The 14671-nt window shown below is 36.8% G+C and overlaps 1 long non-coding RNA gene across 1 annotated transcript in view; it reads left to right on the top strand.

The window, feature by feature from the left end:
• The first annotated feature begins 296 nt into the window (after positions 1-296).
• LOC147361547 (uncharacterized) overlaps positions 297-14671 on the top strand; it is a 57567-nt gene continuing 43192 nt past the window's right edge. Inside the window, exons 1-2 of the long non-coding RNA XR_015138067.1 lie at positions 297-459; positions 1150-1270. This is a non-coding gene — a long non-coding RNA (uncharacterized LOC147361547). The remainder of the gene's footprint in view (positions 460-1149; positions 1271-14671) is intronic.

Below are 14671 nucleotides of genomic sequence, written 5' to 3'. Positions count from 1 at the left end.
TTTTTTTTTTAATTTCTTCTCCAATCTTGCCTCTATCTTCTTGCATTTCCTTTTCTAGTTTTTCTTAGTTATTTTTTAGGGGGAAAGGAATTTTGTTTTTTACCTTGGAAACTTTCTCAGCTGGCGGTCATTGGGTTCTTGTCCTGTTCAAGAGTGGGGCAGGAAAAGCTTACTGGAGCTTTTGAATAAAGCAGGAAATCTGCAGGTGATTTGGCTGGGCTATTTTTCTTGGGGACATGCCATTGTCTTTAGATCTTGTCTCTTAGCAAATTCAAACTCCTAGGGAGGAATCTTCTGATTTCTGCTTTGAAGATATGAACCTGGTTGCTAGAAGGAAGGGATGGTAAGGGGCATTTATTTCCATTTCCAATGATGTTCCTTTTCCTTCCCTCGGACATTGCCCCGTACAGAGTCATGGTTCACCTTCTCTAAAGGGTTAAACCTCCAGTCTTCTGCCAGGTGAGGAAAAAAGCTCTCTCCTAGCCACAAATAAGGAATGGATTATGAAGATCTACTTGATCTTGAATAAACTTTCAATCCATTTTCTTTTGGCCCCTAATTTTCCTTCTGCTTTCAGTACCTGGTACTACCAATGCCTGAGACTTTCTGTGATAATAAACTATTGTTACAGGGTCCTTCTTTCTTTCTTTGTTTACATGTGGCTTCTACATTATTTTTTATCCTTAAAGTGTTACTTAGTGAGATATAGAGAGGAAGGAGAGGGAACATGCATCTTCATTCTTTGCTTTACTACTTATTAATTTTTTTAATAATGTCTTCTCTCATATACATCCTTTAATTTTGAAAACGGTTTTTAATATTTTCTTTCTATGGATTTATATCCTAATTAAGAAACCCTTCCTATCTCAAGTTTATAAAGCTGTTATTTTTTTGCCTTTTTTTTTTTTTTTCCGTTAATAGCTAAAACATTTTCACAGGTAGATTTTCTAACCATTCTGCAATTGCTATTTAGCAGTGAAGTTGCTCAGTCATGTCTGACTCTTTGTGACCCCATGGACTGTAGCTTACCTGGCTCCTCCATCCATGGAATTTTCCAGGCAAGAGTACTGGAATGGGTTGCCATTTCCTTCTCCAATTGCTATTTAAATATGATGACTATTTAAATAAGAGTATTCTTTTTTTCCTTAGGCTCCTCTGTCCCTGGGATTCTCCAGGCAAGGATACTGGAGTGGGTTGCCATGTCCTCCTCCACAGGATCTTCCCAACCTAGGGATCGAACCTGCATCTTCTACATCTCCTGCATTGACAGGTAGGTTCTTTACCACAAGCACCATGTGGGAAGTCCATCTGAAAATCCAGTGCTGCAATAACATCAATTGAGTGATTTGTCTTTCTTCCTCTGATTTTTAATGCCAACTTCATTGTATTTAAAGTTTTCATATATGATTAGGTCTGTTTCTGATCTTTGTGATTTCTTAGATTTGTTTCTTTCTGCATAACCATCACTATCTTAATACTATAGTTATGCAAGAGCTTGATATCTTGCAGGGCAAATGCTTGTTCTTTTTCTCAATTTTTGCTTTTTTGGCTATTCTTAGATATTTATTATTCCATATAGATTTTAGAAGCAGATTTAAAATAAGGTGCCATACAATTTTCCTGGAGTGATATTGATTATAATTAGTAAGCCAACTTGTGGATAACTGATACCTTTATGATATCATCAAGTTTTTACATCTATATGCAAATATACTGTTCCATGTATTTAGATTTTCTTATTTCTGTCAACAAGTTGAACCATATGAAGTTATCCATACTTAAAAAAGTTTTGACTTACAAAAAAGGAATTTCATATAGTTTAATCTAATAGTTTAAATATTCCAGAAAGTCTTTTACATTTTTTGGTACATCCATTTCTGTTACCTTTTACCTTTTTTTTTTTCCTTGTTGTTGGGAATAGGGTTTTTTCTTGTTATGTATTCTAACTGTTTACTAGGAATGCTGTTGATTTTGTTTCATTAATCTTATAGCCAGCAACCTTCTCAACTATCTTGTTAGCTTTAATAACCGGTTCAGAGATAGAGAGCTTTCCTACTTTATTCTTTATTTTCTGGAAACATTTTATAAAAGAGGAGTAATCATTGTCTTGAGCTTCCCTGGTGTCTCAGACAGTAAAGAATCCACCTGCAATGCAGGAGACCTCGGTTCAATCCCTGAGTTGGGAAGATCCCCTGGAGGAGGATATGGCAACCCACTCCAGTATATCTGCCTAGAGAATCCCCATGGACAGAGGAGCCTGGAGGGCTAATCTATGGGGTCGCAAAGAGTTGGAAATGACTGGGCAATTAAGCACGGTACAATCATTTTCTTGCAGACTTAATAAAATGCACCCATAAAATCATCTGATGAGTGTAATTTTATAGGGGAAATGTAAAAAGTCAAAGTTGCATTTATTCAGATTTTCTATTCTTGAATCAATTTTGACAGTTTACACTTTCTGCACGCTTTTCATTGTATTTAAATTTATAGAATCATTTCATTAATTTGAAATAGTCTCATATTTTAAGTCTCTATTATATCCGTAGCTTTGTTACTTTATTGTTCTCAATTGTTTATTTTAACTTTTCTTTAGCAATCAGTCTTGACAGAACTTTGACTATTTCATGTCTTTTCAAAGAACTAGCTATTGTTAACCACTTTAATTTTCTTGTATTTTTGATTAAATGCTTTCTGCTTTTGATTTTCTAATTATCTTATTACAATTTATTAGATTTAATTCTTAATATCTTTTAATCCCTTAAGTTGAAACTAGATTATTGCTTTTCAAGGAGTCTTGTCTAATAAATACATTTATATATAAAAGTTTCATTTAAGTACTGCTTTATCAGCATCCCATGAATCATTAATATGCACTGTTGTTATTGTTCACTTCTAAATATTTCATATTTAATCCATGAATTAATTATTGGAGTTCTGAACATTCTTTTAAAAGTTGATATCTAAGTTTATTGTATTGTTACCAGAGAATGTGGCTTGAGTGATACCGAGTGTTTGCAATTTGTTGAGTCTTCCTTTGGGATAGAGGTCTCATCAATTTTTATGTTTCAGTCTTGAGAAGAATGTGTATCTATTTCTTAGACCACAGTTCTATATATCTATTACATCAGGAAAGTTTATAGTGCCATTCAAATCTAACATCAATATATTTGGACTATAGTTTTGTCTATTTAACCTTTTATTTTCCAAGAAAGGCATGTAAAAAGATTCTACTATTATCACTGATTTATTCATTTTTCCATGATTTCCTCAGTGTCTGCTTTATATATATGTGAGGCTAAGTTATTTAAGATTATAGTTTTCTTGGTGGGTTAGTCTTTTTTTTAGGGTGAAATGTCTATCTTTGTCCCTATAATGCAATTTGCTTTGAGCTCTCTTTGGACCAAGTATTAATTTTTCAAATCAAGTATCTTTGGTTATTTTTTCCCTGTTGTAACTTTTTCATCCTTTCATTTTCAATCTTTTCTTTAATGTCATTTTGCTTCATAAAGCTGCATTTTAAAAAATTTATCAATTTCAGAGTTGTTTACTTTTAATAAGTGAATTTAGGCCATGTGCATTACTTTTGATTACTGAAATACATGGACTCATTTCTACCATTTTACCTTTCCTTTTGTATTTACCATGAGTTCTCTTCACTTTTTTCTTACTTCCTCCAGTCAGTTACAATCTAGTAACTTTTTTCACTTTTTTCACTTATGAGTAATTTTAAGTCATTATCTTGGATATTTCCTTTTTGCCACATTCACTTTTTATCAATTTCTGGGTTTCCTATTAATTAGGGGCTTCCCAGGTGGCTCAGTGGTAAAGAATCCACCTGCCAATGCTGGAGCCAGCTGCAGGAGACATGGAAGTGTTTGATCCCTAGATCCGAAAGATCCTCTGGAGGAGGAAATGGCAACCCACTCCAGTGTCCTTGCCTGGGAAATCCCATGGACAGAGAAGCCTGTCAGGCTACATTCCATGAAGTCACAAAGAGTCGGACACGACTGAGCAACTGAGCACTGGAGCCTTAATAACATTATCACTTTTCACTCTATCCACCATCTGTCCTAAATTATCTTCCCAGTTTTTTATTTCTTAACTTCTCTTGGCTATGTCCTCCAGTTCTATTTTCTTGTTAGGTAATTTCTCTTCAACTGCATTAAATCCACTGTTCATTCTATCTCTCCTTTTTAAAAAAATTACTGATATTTTCAAGATTTCCAATGGTATCATTTTTTTAATATGAGTTTGCTCTTATTACATGATCTTTATCATTGGAAGGCGGCTAGCAGCTTTTTTTTTTTTTTTTACAGAAAACCTCACAAGCAGCTTCAGCATGTATATTTTGTAATTCTTTTTAACTTCTTCAATATTTGGATCTCTTTGGGCACGAATTCTCCCATGTGTCACATCAGTTGACCGTTCTCAACTATGCACTTCCTTGTGTGTTTGTTATTTTTGTCTGATATCTTATCTCATACAGGAACTTTTTTTCTCATGCAAAGTCCTCATCTCATGTGTTTTTCAGTTGCCTCAGTAAGGGTCTCCAGGTTGAACAGAGTCTTCATTTGGAGGCTTGCAGGCTTTATTCTGGTGAGGAGGACTAGTTAGGATGTTAATGCCCACATACAGAGGGGTTCTCACAGCAGTCTCTCTTTTCTTTCAAGATCACAGAAAGGTGCCACACTGTGGCCACTTTCTGGGGTTTCAAATAAGGTTAATTCAGGCCACTTCACTGTTAGGAGAGCTGTCTGGCACTCAGCTTCATTCTGGTCTTTTGTAACAAGAGGGACATGGCCATCAACCATTTTTTTGTGAGCCTTGTATTATTTGAAACCCATTTTCTGCATCCACTTACTCTTTTCTGGGAGCCTTGTGGCTTCAATGTCCCCTATGGCCTTTTTAGTATTCCTGGACCAGAGAAATTCTTGTACCACTCCTTTTAAACAGAGTTATCTATTTTAAATAAATCCCATATATTCTATATTTAATTTTTATATTTAAAATATTAAGTGTATTTTAATATTTAAAAATAATTTGATTAAAATTCCTATTCTCTGAGAGCAAAAAAGAGATGATTTTGTAGTTCTCATTCAACCATATTAATTGATGTCCAAATCCAGTTGCCAAATATTGTTTCTTTAAGAGTATTATATCTACCAAATAGTTCTTATTCACAATAAGAAGCCAACACAGAAACTTAGGAATAAGACCTGCACCGTGCTAAATTGCTTCCATCGTGTTGACTCTTTGTGACCCCATGGACTGTAGCCCGCCAGGCTCCTCTGTCCATGGGATTCTCCTGGCAAGAATACTGGAGTGGGTTGCCCTTTCCTCCTCCAGGGGATCTTCCTGACCCAGGGATTGAACCCCTGTCTCTTGCACTGGGAGGCAGGTTACCACTAGCGCCACCTGGGAATAAGAACTAAGCTCCCATGAAACAAAGGTAAAAGCAAAGAAAAAGAAAGATCTGAAGAATCACTATTAGACTTTTGTTTTATGAAATTTTGAAATATCATAGTAAAGCCATTTGTATCTCACAAAAACAAGAATAGTATTAAAATTTTTTTTTCCTGTACTGGACATTATTGAATACGGATTTTTATAGATATTTCATATAATTTTCATTATTATATAATGTCAAAGTAACTGAAATAATGGATATAGTTCTAGTACTCTGAAATTGTGTGGTGTGTGCTCAGTCTCTCAGTCATGTCCCACTCTTTGCAACCTCATGGACTGTGGCCTGCCAGGCCTGGGATTTTCCAGGTAAGAATACTGGAGTGGGTTGCCATTTCCTCCTCCAGGGGATCTTCCCGACCCAGGGATCCAACTAGAGTCTCCTGTGTCTCCTGCGTTGCTGGCAGATACCTGCTGACCCAACGTGGTATTCTTCATTTAATAACAACTGCATATAGATCTATAATATTATTTGATTGATTTTTGCCAAGGACATTTCCCCCTTACTTTAAAATGTCACATCTTTGTATCTAGAGAAATTTTACTTGGAATGCCGCACCTCCTTCCTGCAATAAAGGTTTTGTTACAAAATGTGTTTAGTGCACACAAAGCACAATTCTCATGTGAATGTCTCTTGAAATTTATGGTGAACAAGGTAAACCCGGTTGTAATGGCTTTCCATATACTACATATTTTTCAAAAGAAGAAAAAGAAAAATCTTACTTTTCTTGATTTATGATGTGCTTACCTAAATAATAAAACAAAGATTTTCTTGCTCCCTTAAAAATCTATACATTATGGTTTCAATGCTTTCATAATTGAGTTTCATGGTCTACATTTTAAGTACATAACAGAAGAAAAATCTTATGCTTTACAAAGTACCTAAAGAGTAATCCTTATTTATTCTATTGAATATTACTGTATTTTTGTCTATTTGTGAATTATGAGATACAAAATGAGATTTAAAAAATGGTTTGTGGGGTTTCACATCTTTTTAGTATCTGTATATTTCAAAGTGATAACTTGTCTCTTATTTGCTATTGATAATTAGCGTTCTCTTTCTTTTCTTTTGACTGGTCTAGCTAAGGGTTTGTCAAAATTAATCTTTCAAAGAACTAGTGTTTGACTTTGTTAATTTGCTCTATGCCAATTTTCTACTGTTTTTTTTTTTCAATTTGCTCCTGTGTTTATTTCCTTCTTTTGTTTATTTTTAGTTTAACTTATTCTTCCTTTTCTACCTTCTTAAAATGGACTTCAGGTGACTGATTTTATATTTTTCTTTTAAAAAAATATAGTCTCTTAAAACTATACTCTCCTTTAGTCAATGCTTTAGCTGTATTTCATAGATTTTGATAGGCTAATTAATAGTTATTATTGAATTAAAAATATTTTCTAATTTATTTTGTATTTCTTCTTTGATTTGTGAATGATTTAATAATAATAAGCATTCTATTTGATTTTTAAATATTTGTGATTTCCTCTCAAATAAGATTATTCTTACTAATTTGTTTCAGACAATATGATTATATGATTTCAATTTTTTAACTTATTTAAATTTGTCTTATGGCTCAACATATCTTGAGTCTTGAAAATGAACTATGTATTTGAAGTGAACTGTATTTTGTACTTCAACAAATGGTATTCTGTAAATTTGAATTAGATCATGAGGTTTGATAGAATTGTTGAACTATGTCTACTAACTTTTTAAAGCCTAGACATTGTATTAATTGCTAAGAAAGGAATCCTAAATATAATACTATGTAGAACAATCTGTCTTTCTCTTTATTCTGTTCATTTTCCATTTACTAGTCAGTCAGTTCAGTCATTTAGTCGTGTCTGACTATTTGGGACCCCATGGACTGCAGCATGCCAGGCTTCCCTGTCCATCACCAACTCCCAGAGCTTGCTCAAACTCATGTCCATTGAGTTGGTGATGCCATCCAACCATCTCATCCTCTGTCGTCTCCTTTTCCTCCTGCCTTCAGTCTTTGCCAGCATCAGGGTCTTTTCCAATGAGTCACTTCTTCACATCAGGTGGCCAAAGTGTAGGAGCTTCAGCTTCAGCAACAGTCCTTCCAATGAACAGCATCAGTCCTTCCTTAGGACTGATCTCCTTTAGGATTGACTGGTTGGATCTCCTTGCAGTCCAAGGGACTCTCAAGAGTCTTCTCCAACACCACAGTTCAAAAGCATCAATTCTTCGGCATTCAGCTTTCTCTATGCTCCAATTCTCACATCCATACACAACCACTGGAGAAACCATAACTTTGACTAGATGGATCTTTGTAGGCAAAGTAATGCCTCTGTTTTTTAATATGCTGTCTAGGTTGGTCATAGCTTTTCTTCCAAGGAGCAAGTGTCCTTTAATTTCATGGCTGCAGTCACCATCTTCAGTGATTTTGGAGCCCAAGAAAAGAAAATCTGTTGCTGTTTCCATTGTTGCCCCACTTATTTGCCATGAAGTAATGGGACCAGATGCCATGATCTTAGCTTTTTGAATGCTGAGTTTTAAGTCAGTTTTTTTCACTCTCCTCTTTCACTTTCAAGAGGCTTTTTAGTTCCTCTTCACTTTCTGCCATAAGGGTGGTGTCATCTGCATATCTGACATTATTGATATTTCTCCTGGCAATCTCGATTCCAGCTTGTGCTTCATCCAACCCAGCATTTTGCATGATGTCCTCTGCATATAAGTTAATTAAGCAGGGTGACAATACACAGACTTGACGTATTCCTTTCCCAATTTTGAACTAATCTGTTGCTCCATGTCCAGTTCTAACTGTTGCCCATACACATTATGTCTACCTTATAATTTATGTCTTTTCTCATATTGAAATATCCCTCTTTATCTTTGATGATAATCTGTGCCTGGAAGTTTATTTTATCTGATACAAGTATAGCCACTCCAGAGTTTTCATGCTTACTGTGTGCACAGTGTACCCTTTCCCACCTATTTTCAACCTAACTTTTTAATTAAAGTACTTGTTTTATGAGCAACATTAAAGTCTTACTTCTGTCTATATTGACAATCTTTTGTAACTGTACTGTTTTTAGATCATTATCACTTAATGTAATTATTGGTATGGTTGGGTTTAGGTCTGCCATTTTATTATTTGCCTTCTATTTGTCCCTTCTGGGTTTGTTGTTGTTGTTGTTCCTCTAGATCCTTTTCCCTGCCTCCTTTTGGATCGATTAAATATGTTTTAGTATTTCTGCAATGGACTAAATATGTTCCCCAAATATTCATATGCTGCTGCTGCTGCTAAGTCGCTTCAGTCGTGTCCAACTCTGTGCGACCCCACAGACAGTAGCCCATCAGGCTCCCCCATCCCTGGGATTCTCCAGGCAAGAACACTGGAGTGGGTTGCCATTTCCTTCTCCAATACTGAAGTCTTAATCCCCAGTGTGCTTGTATTTGGACACAGGGTCTTTGAGAGGCAATTAGGACATGAGGGTGGAGCCCTCATGATGGCATTTGTGCCCTTAAGAGATGCTAAAGAGGTGATCTCTGTCTTAGCATAGATAGCTGTTTGCAAACCAGGAAGAAAGCTCTCACCAAACACCAATATGTTAGTGCTTATTTCAACTTCCTAGCTTCTAGGACTGTAAAAAATAAATGTTTCTTGTTTATATCACCAAGTCCATGCTATTTTTGCCACAGTGGCCAGGACTGAAACAATACTATAGTATATCTATTGGATCTTTAACTATACCTCTTGACTCTTTTATTTTATTATGTTTTTCTAGGGATTGTATGTGCCTAACATTTCACAGTCTACTAAGAATTAACATGGTTCCATTTCCCATAATATGTAGAAATTTTGCACCTATATACGATCCGTTAACATCCCCATCCCCAGATATCTTTTACGAGTCAACTTTTACATGTCATATGTATTACATCTTTTACATGACATCTTTTACATGTCATAAGTATTACATCTACATATAATAAACATCCCACAAGACAATGTTATAATTTTTGTTTTAAACAGTTACTTTTAGAGAATTTAAGAAAAAAAGTCATTTACATTTAATTAGATATTTGCGATTTCTGATGTTCATTCATTTTTAAAAATCCTGACTTTCTTCTGTTAAATATATATTATTATCCATTTTCTGTACACTGTGACCCGTGGATTTTTCACCACAAGGCAGATTGCCTCTCTTACACCTTCTGATGGGGCTATGAGCGGTGGCAACCATGAGGACATAGGGGTGGAAAGAGTCCTGGGGGTTGGGGGTCTTCCTATCTGTGACTTGGGCATCATAAAACCCAGAATTTGAACTCTGATCATATGGGTTTGATAATTTTCTTTAATTTTATAATGAAATATTACATCTCTTACTACAGTTGGTTAAAAATAAAAACACTGTTTTAGATGTGGACTCTGTATTAATTTTAAGTTCTGAACTAAAAAAGGAATGTAAGCCCCTCAAACATTCCAGTTTTCTTATCCTGAGGCCTGTCATTATTCTATTATTATGAGCGTTTGCGGAGGAGAAAAAAAATAGGTTATAGTTATCTCACTTTTTTTTCTTCTAAACCTTAATTAGAAAGGTTTCATGGTAAGCTTTCAGCTTACCTAATCCATTTCTTCCTTGTAAAGCTTTTAAACTTTGCACAGTCAGGAATGGCTTTTATCTGGTGCGCAAATGAAATCAAAATAAAAATGCAGATTGAGCTATCAGCTACTTAATGCCAGTAATTCTAGCAGTGCAGAGCAGCAGGTGAATAATGATAGAGGCCCAACACTGGCAGAAGAGGGAAAATAAGCTGTATTCAGTTTACCAAAGTTTCCAGGATTCTTCACAAGGTATCAGTTCACCTTATCAAAGATATTCTTGAGGACCAACTTTCTTCAAGTCATTAAGAAATTCAAAAAAGATCCTGTCTTTAAGTATATAAATTAGGTTTTTACACTGTATATGAAGACTGATGTTACATCATCATCTAGTAGCATCTTGTAGGTATAATAACGTTTTCACCCAGTACAAGAATAACTTGTGGGTGTTTTAAAATGTGGTGCATTTAATATAAACTTTGAGGTAGAGTAAGGCCAGTAGAGGCTTCACCAGGTGGCTCAGTGGGTAAGGAATCCGCTGGCAAAGTAGGAGATGCAGGAGATGAGGGTTCTATCCTGGATCGGGAAGATCCCCTGAAGAAGGAAATGGCAACCCACCCTAGTATTCTTGTCTGGAGAATCCCATGGATAGAGGAACCTGGCGAGCTACACTCCATCGGGTTGCAAAGAGTCAGATACGACTGAAGTGACTGAGCATGTACGCATGCAAGGCCAGCAGACCAGAAAATGACTGCCACTGAAAATATGGTTTGCCACTCACAGTTCTCAAGAGATGAGGGTATGACATGCCATGGTGGGCCACACGGGCGTTGGGGAGGGAGAGGGAGGAACTATGGGCAAAAGCCTTCATTGTGGTTCCCATGGAAGGAGCACATGAGTCAAACAGGCTCAAGATTGACTAGAGTGAGTAATTTCAACAGACTCTGGGGCATAGAAGCTTCCCTAGTGGTCTGGTACCTGACCCTGGGGTGACTAGGGTAACAGGATAAGAACACACAGCATGAGAGCCCAATAAAGGAGATGATTGGGGCGTGGGCTCTGGATTGGTTGGTTTGCATTTGGAAAGCACACTTGAAAGCCAGTTGCTTGCTTACTGTCTCTAGGAACTGGCTTACTCTGGGAGAGGGAGTCCTCCAGGGTCAGCAAGGTCCCAGATGTCAAAGCATCAGAGTACAGAAATCAAAAGACATGGTGAATACAGCGGGTACTCAATATCCATAACTCCATTCATCTCTGTGCCACTTTGCGAGTCAGTCAGTTTCCAAAAACAAGCTCAATTTCTACATTTCAGCCTGTGCACTATTTACTCAACTATTCACTCAGCCCTCAGGGTCTCAGGGATAGCAATGTAAACAAACAGAAGCTTTCTGTTGACTTTAAAGCCTAGATAAAAACAATAGCTCTGAAACAGAAGCTAATTCTCTACATTTTCACAATAACACATTTGCTCTAGAGAGTAGAAGTTGCATAAAATAGAAATATCATTGACCTGAGCACTTGAGAAAAACTCAGAGAGCCACAATTACACACAGCAGAAGTGAGAGGGAAGAATTTTCACATTATCACTTCTTGCAGTATCAAAAGCAGCCGCATCTTCTCACCAACAAATTAAAACAAAAGCGTAAGCATTTCAAGGTATACCAGAAATATTAACCTGAGGATTCCTAGGATCCACAGGAGATATATTAGACTAGTGTTAGTCGCTCCATCATATCGGACTCTTTGCAGCCCTATGGACTGTAGCTCACCAGGTTCCTTTGTCCTTGGAATTTCCTAGGCAACAACACTAGAGTGGATTGCCATTCCCTTCTCCAGAGGATCTTCCCAATCCAGGGATCGAACCAGGTCTCCTGTATTGCAGGCAGATTCTTTACTGTTTGAGGCACCTAGAGAGAACCTTATTCCCAAGAGTTAACTTGATAAACCTTTCTCTTCAGACCCAAAAACATCTTACCCAGGTCACAACGTATTTCTACGAGTTCTGGCTGAAAGCCTGACTTGTGGAGAAGGGAGCAGGGTGAGGTTGGGGTCAGGTGCCCCAAGTCTTGACTCACCACTAGCCAGATCTTCAAAGTGGAGTCTCTACAATGTAGTGCGTTCTGGTTTAATAGCCAGATTTCAGGAGTTTGAAGTATGTATCTTGCCATTTTGTTCATGTTTTATCTGACACGAGGTAAAGAAAAAAGCTGAGATTCAGAAGAGCAGTGGTGCTGGGAACCTTCCCCAGAGGAAGCTGGTAAGTGACCTGTGGCTTTCAGAAATCCGTGACTGACAGCCTTCTGAATACCAACCAGATCCAAACATGGCTCTGGTGACTGTGGTCACACAGTTGGGAGAAAGGCCAAAAGGAAATACTGTGACAAGGCAAAGGAGGCTGCCTCATTCAAGTGAGAAAGAGAATTGTAAACTTCCTGTAATTTGCAACATCACAATGATGGGTTGTTCCTGGGGAACAAAAAGATGGAAAATCTGACCTAGTGGGGAGGTTGGGAACAAGGTTCCTCCCTTCTCTGAGTGAGATGGTACAGATACGAACAGCGGGGAAAACCTGTCTAGAAAACAGAAACAGCGTGGGCTGATTTCCTTACTATTTGTTAACTTCCCAACAATCTGTGCTTCTCCCTGGTAGCTCAGAGGGTAAAGAATCCATCTGCAATGCAGGAGACCCAGGTTCAATCCCCGGGTCAGGAAGATCCTCTGGAGAAGGGAATGGTTACTCACTCTAGTATTCTTGCCTAGAGAAACCCATGAACGGAGAAGCCTGGCAGGCTACAGTGGATGGGGTCACAAAGAGTCAGATGCTACTGAGTGACTAAGTATGCAGACCCAATCTGCAGAATGCTGTTGTCTCCATCATATGGAGGGAACAAAGGCTTCTGGGTGTTAATAAGAGATTCATGATCAAGTACCTAACAACAAAGTGAAAGAGGTCTTATTTCATATCAGATTCTTCCCTACAGCCTCACTGTCTTTCTGGCCATCAAATGGCCTATCAGAAGCACCATTCTAGTAGAACACAGAGGTTAGTGTCTACTGAGATATTTAACAGCTAACCAAGCATACTGAAAAAAAAAAACCCTTAGAATTTATGGAATAATTTTTATATTGATAAAAGGACAGAACTTAAGTAAGAACCCTGTAGTCAGAAATATGGAACTTTGGTAACTTCTATTACCAAAGGATTAAAAATGCTTACAGAGGATTAAAGAAATACAAGATAAAATGAAAACTCAGACAGCAATTTAAATAAGGACTCTCTTTAAATAATAATGAGGCAATAATTATTTAGCTTTAAATTTTCTCTCCAACACAATTCTCTACCCTTCTCTTTAGAGATTTTACAAAAAACAAGAAAATTCCCAGTGAGGTCAATTATTGATCACACAGTTGATCACCTCTTTATCTCTGGTTTCATGAAACAGTGTACAGAATGGCAAAATACATACTTCAGATTTTTAAAGTTTGAGTTAACAAATCATTTTGCATTTTTTCCCTTTCTTCTAATCTCTTCTTATGTTTCAGCCACAAAGATACTATTTTCACAATATCTTTACTACCCTCAAGAATCTATAAATTCTTATGACTAAGAAAAATCCACACAGCCCATTCTAATGGAAGGGGGAGGCATGAGTGGTGGGCCGGAGAACAACTTTTGAAATGCAGATCACAACCCACCTCTTCCACTCACCCAGGCTTCTCCTGCCACATCACAGGCAAGCACCCTGCCCTCTCAGGCCACAATTTGAAATCCTAATCTAAAAAGCAAAATAGGACTTTAAAATATTTTCTACAGTTTCTATCTTTGACCCCACAGTTTTTGAGAATTTAATTCTGACAGGAGTGTAATGAAAAAAAAAAAAAGAAGAAGAAACCAAAAGCTGACTGTGGTTGAACACATCCAAGAAATGTTTTATAGAATGCGATCTTCTCAGAGTTTACACGGCTGAGTTCTACTTAGTCAATCATCTTATTTAACAATTTAAAATGGGCATATTTATTTGTCTTATTGTAAATCTAAAACTACCGTAAAATTTCCCAAGTTTTAAACATTCATGTTAGTATTTCTGTTCTTGTATTCAAAATATGAGAGGATCATCTTGGGATTGATTGCAGTGAAACTGTTACAATCTAGACAGTGAACAAACATGCTAGCACAGAATGTGTACCCAGATCCAGAGACCGATGGATCTGAGTTATGGTTCTGGTTCTGAAATACATATGGTTCTGTTATGGTTCTGAAATACATAATTTAAGCTGCCTATTCTTAAAAAAAATTCTTTTGATTTGTTATTTGCTGTCATTCCTTAAAGAATTCAGAAATTGAGAAAGTTGGTAAGTTGAGGTGGTCAAAAAAGGGGTCCTTAAAAATATGTAGGTCCCCTCCCATCAGTGCTTTTCTGCTCTATGTCAATTAGAATAAAAGTCAGATCTTAAAAAATATATATATATATGTAGTTAAAATTGGTAGGAGAAAGTATACACTCAATGTCAAGGAAGATGTCCTAGCATCACTAGATTATTATAGACTCACTTAACAGGATGGTTAGAGTCTTGTAGCTAGAAAAGAGCCCACACAGTCTTTTATAAGGCACCATGCTATTCTGGCATGGCCAGAGACCAGATGA

The sequence above is a fragment of the Bos grunniens genome, chromosome 12 (assembly GCF_055505025.1).
Source record: "Bos grunniens cultivar Pamir isolate PY7600 chromosome 12, Bosgru_T2T1.0, whole genome shotgun sequence".
NCBI lineage: Eukaryota > Metazoa > Chordata > Mammalia > Artiodactyla > Bovidae > Bos > Bos grunniens.
The sequence above is the reverse complement of the archived record's forward strand: the minus strand, read 5'-3'. Positions and strand labels throughout refer to the sequence as shown.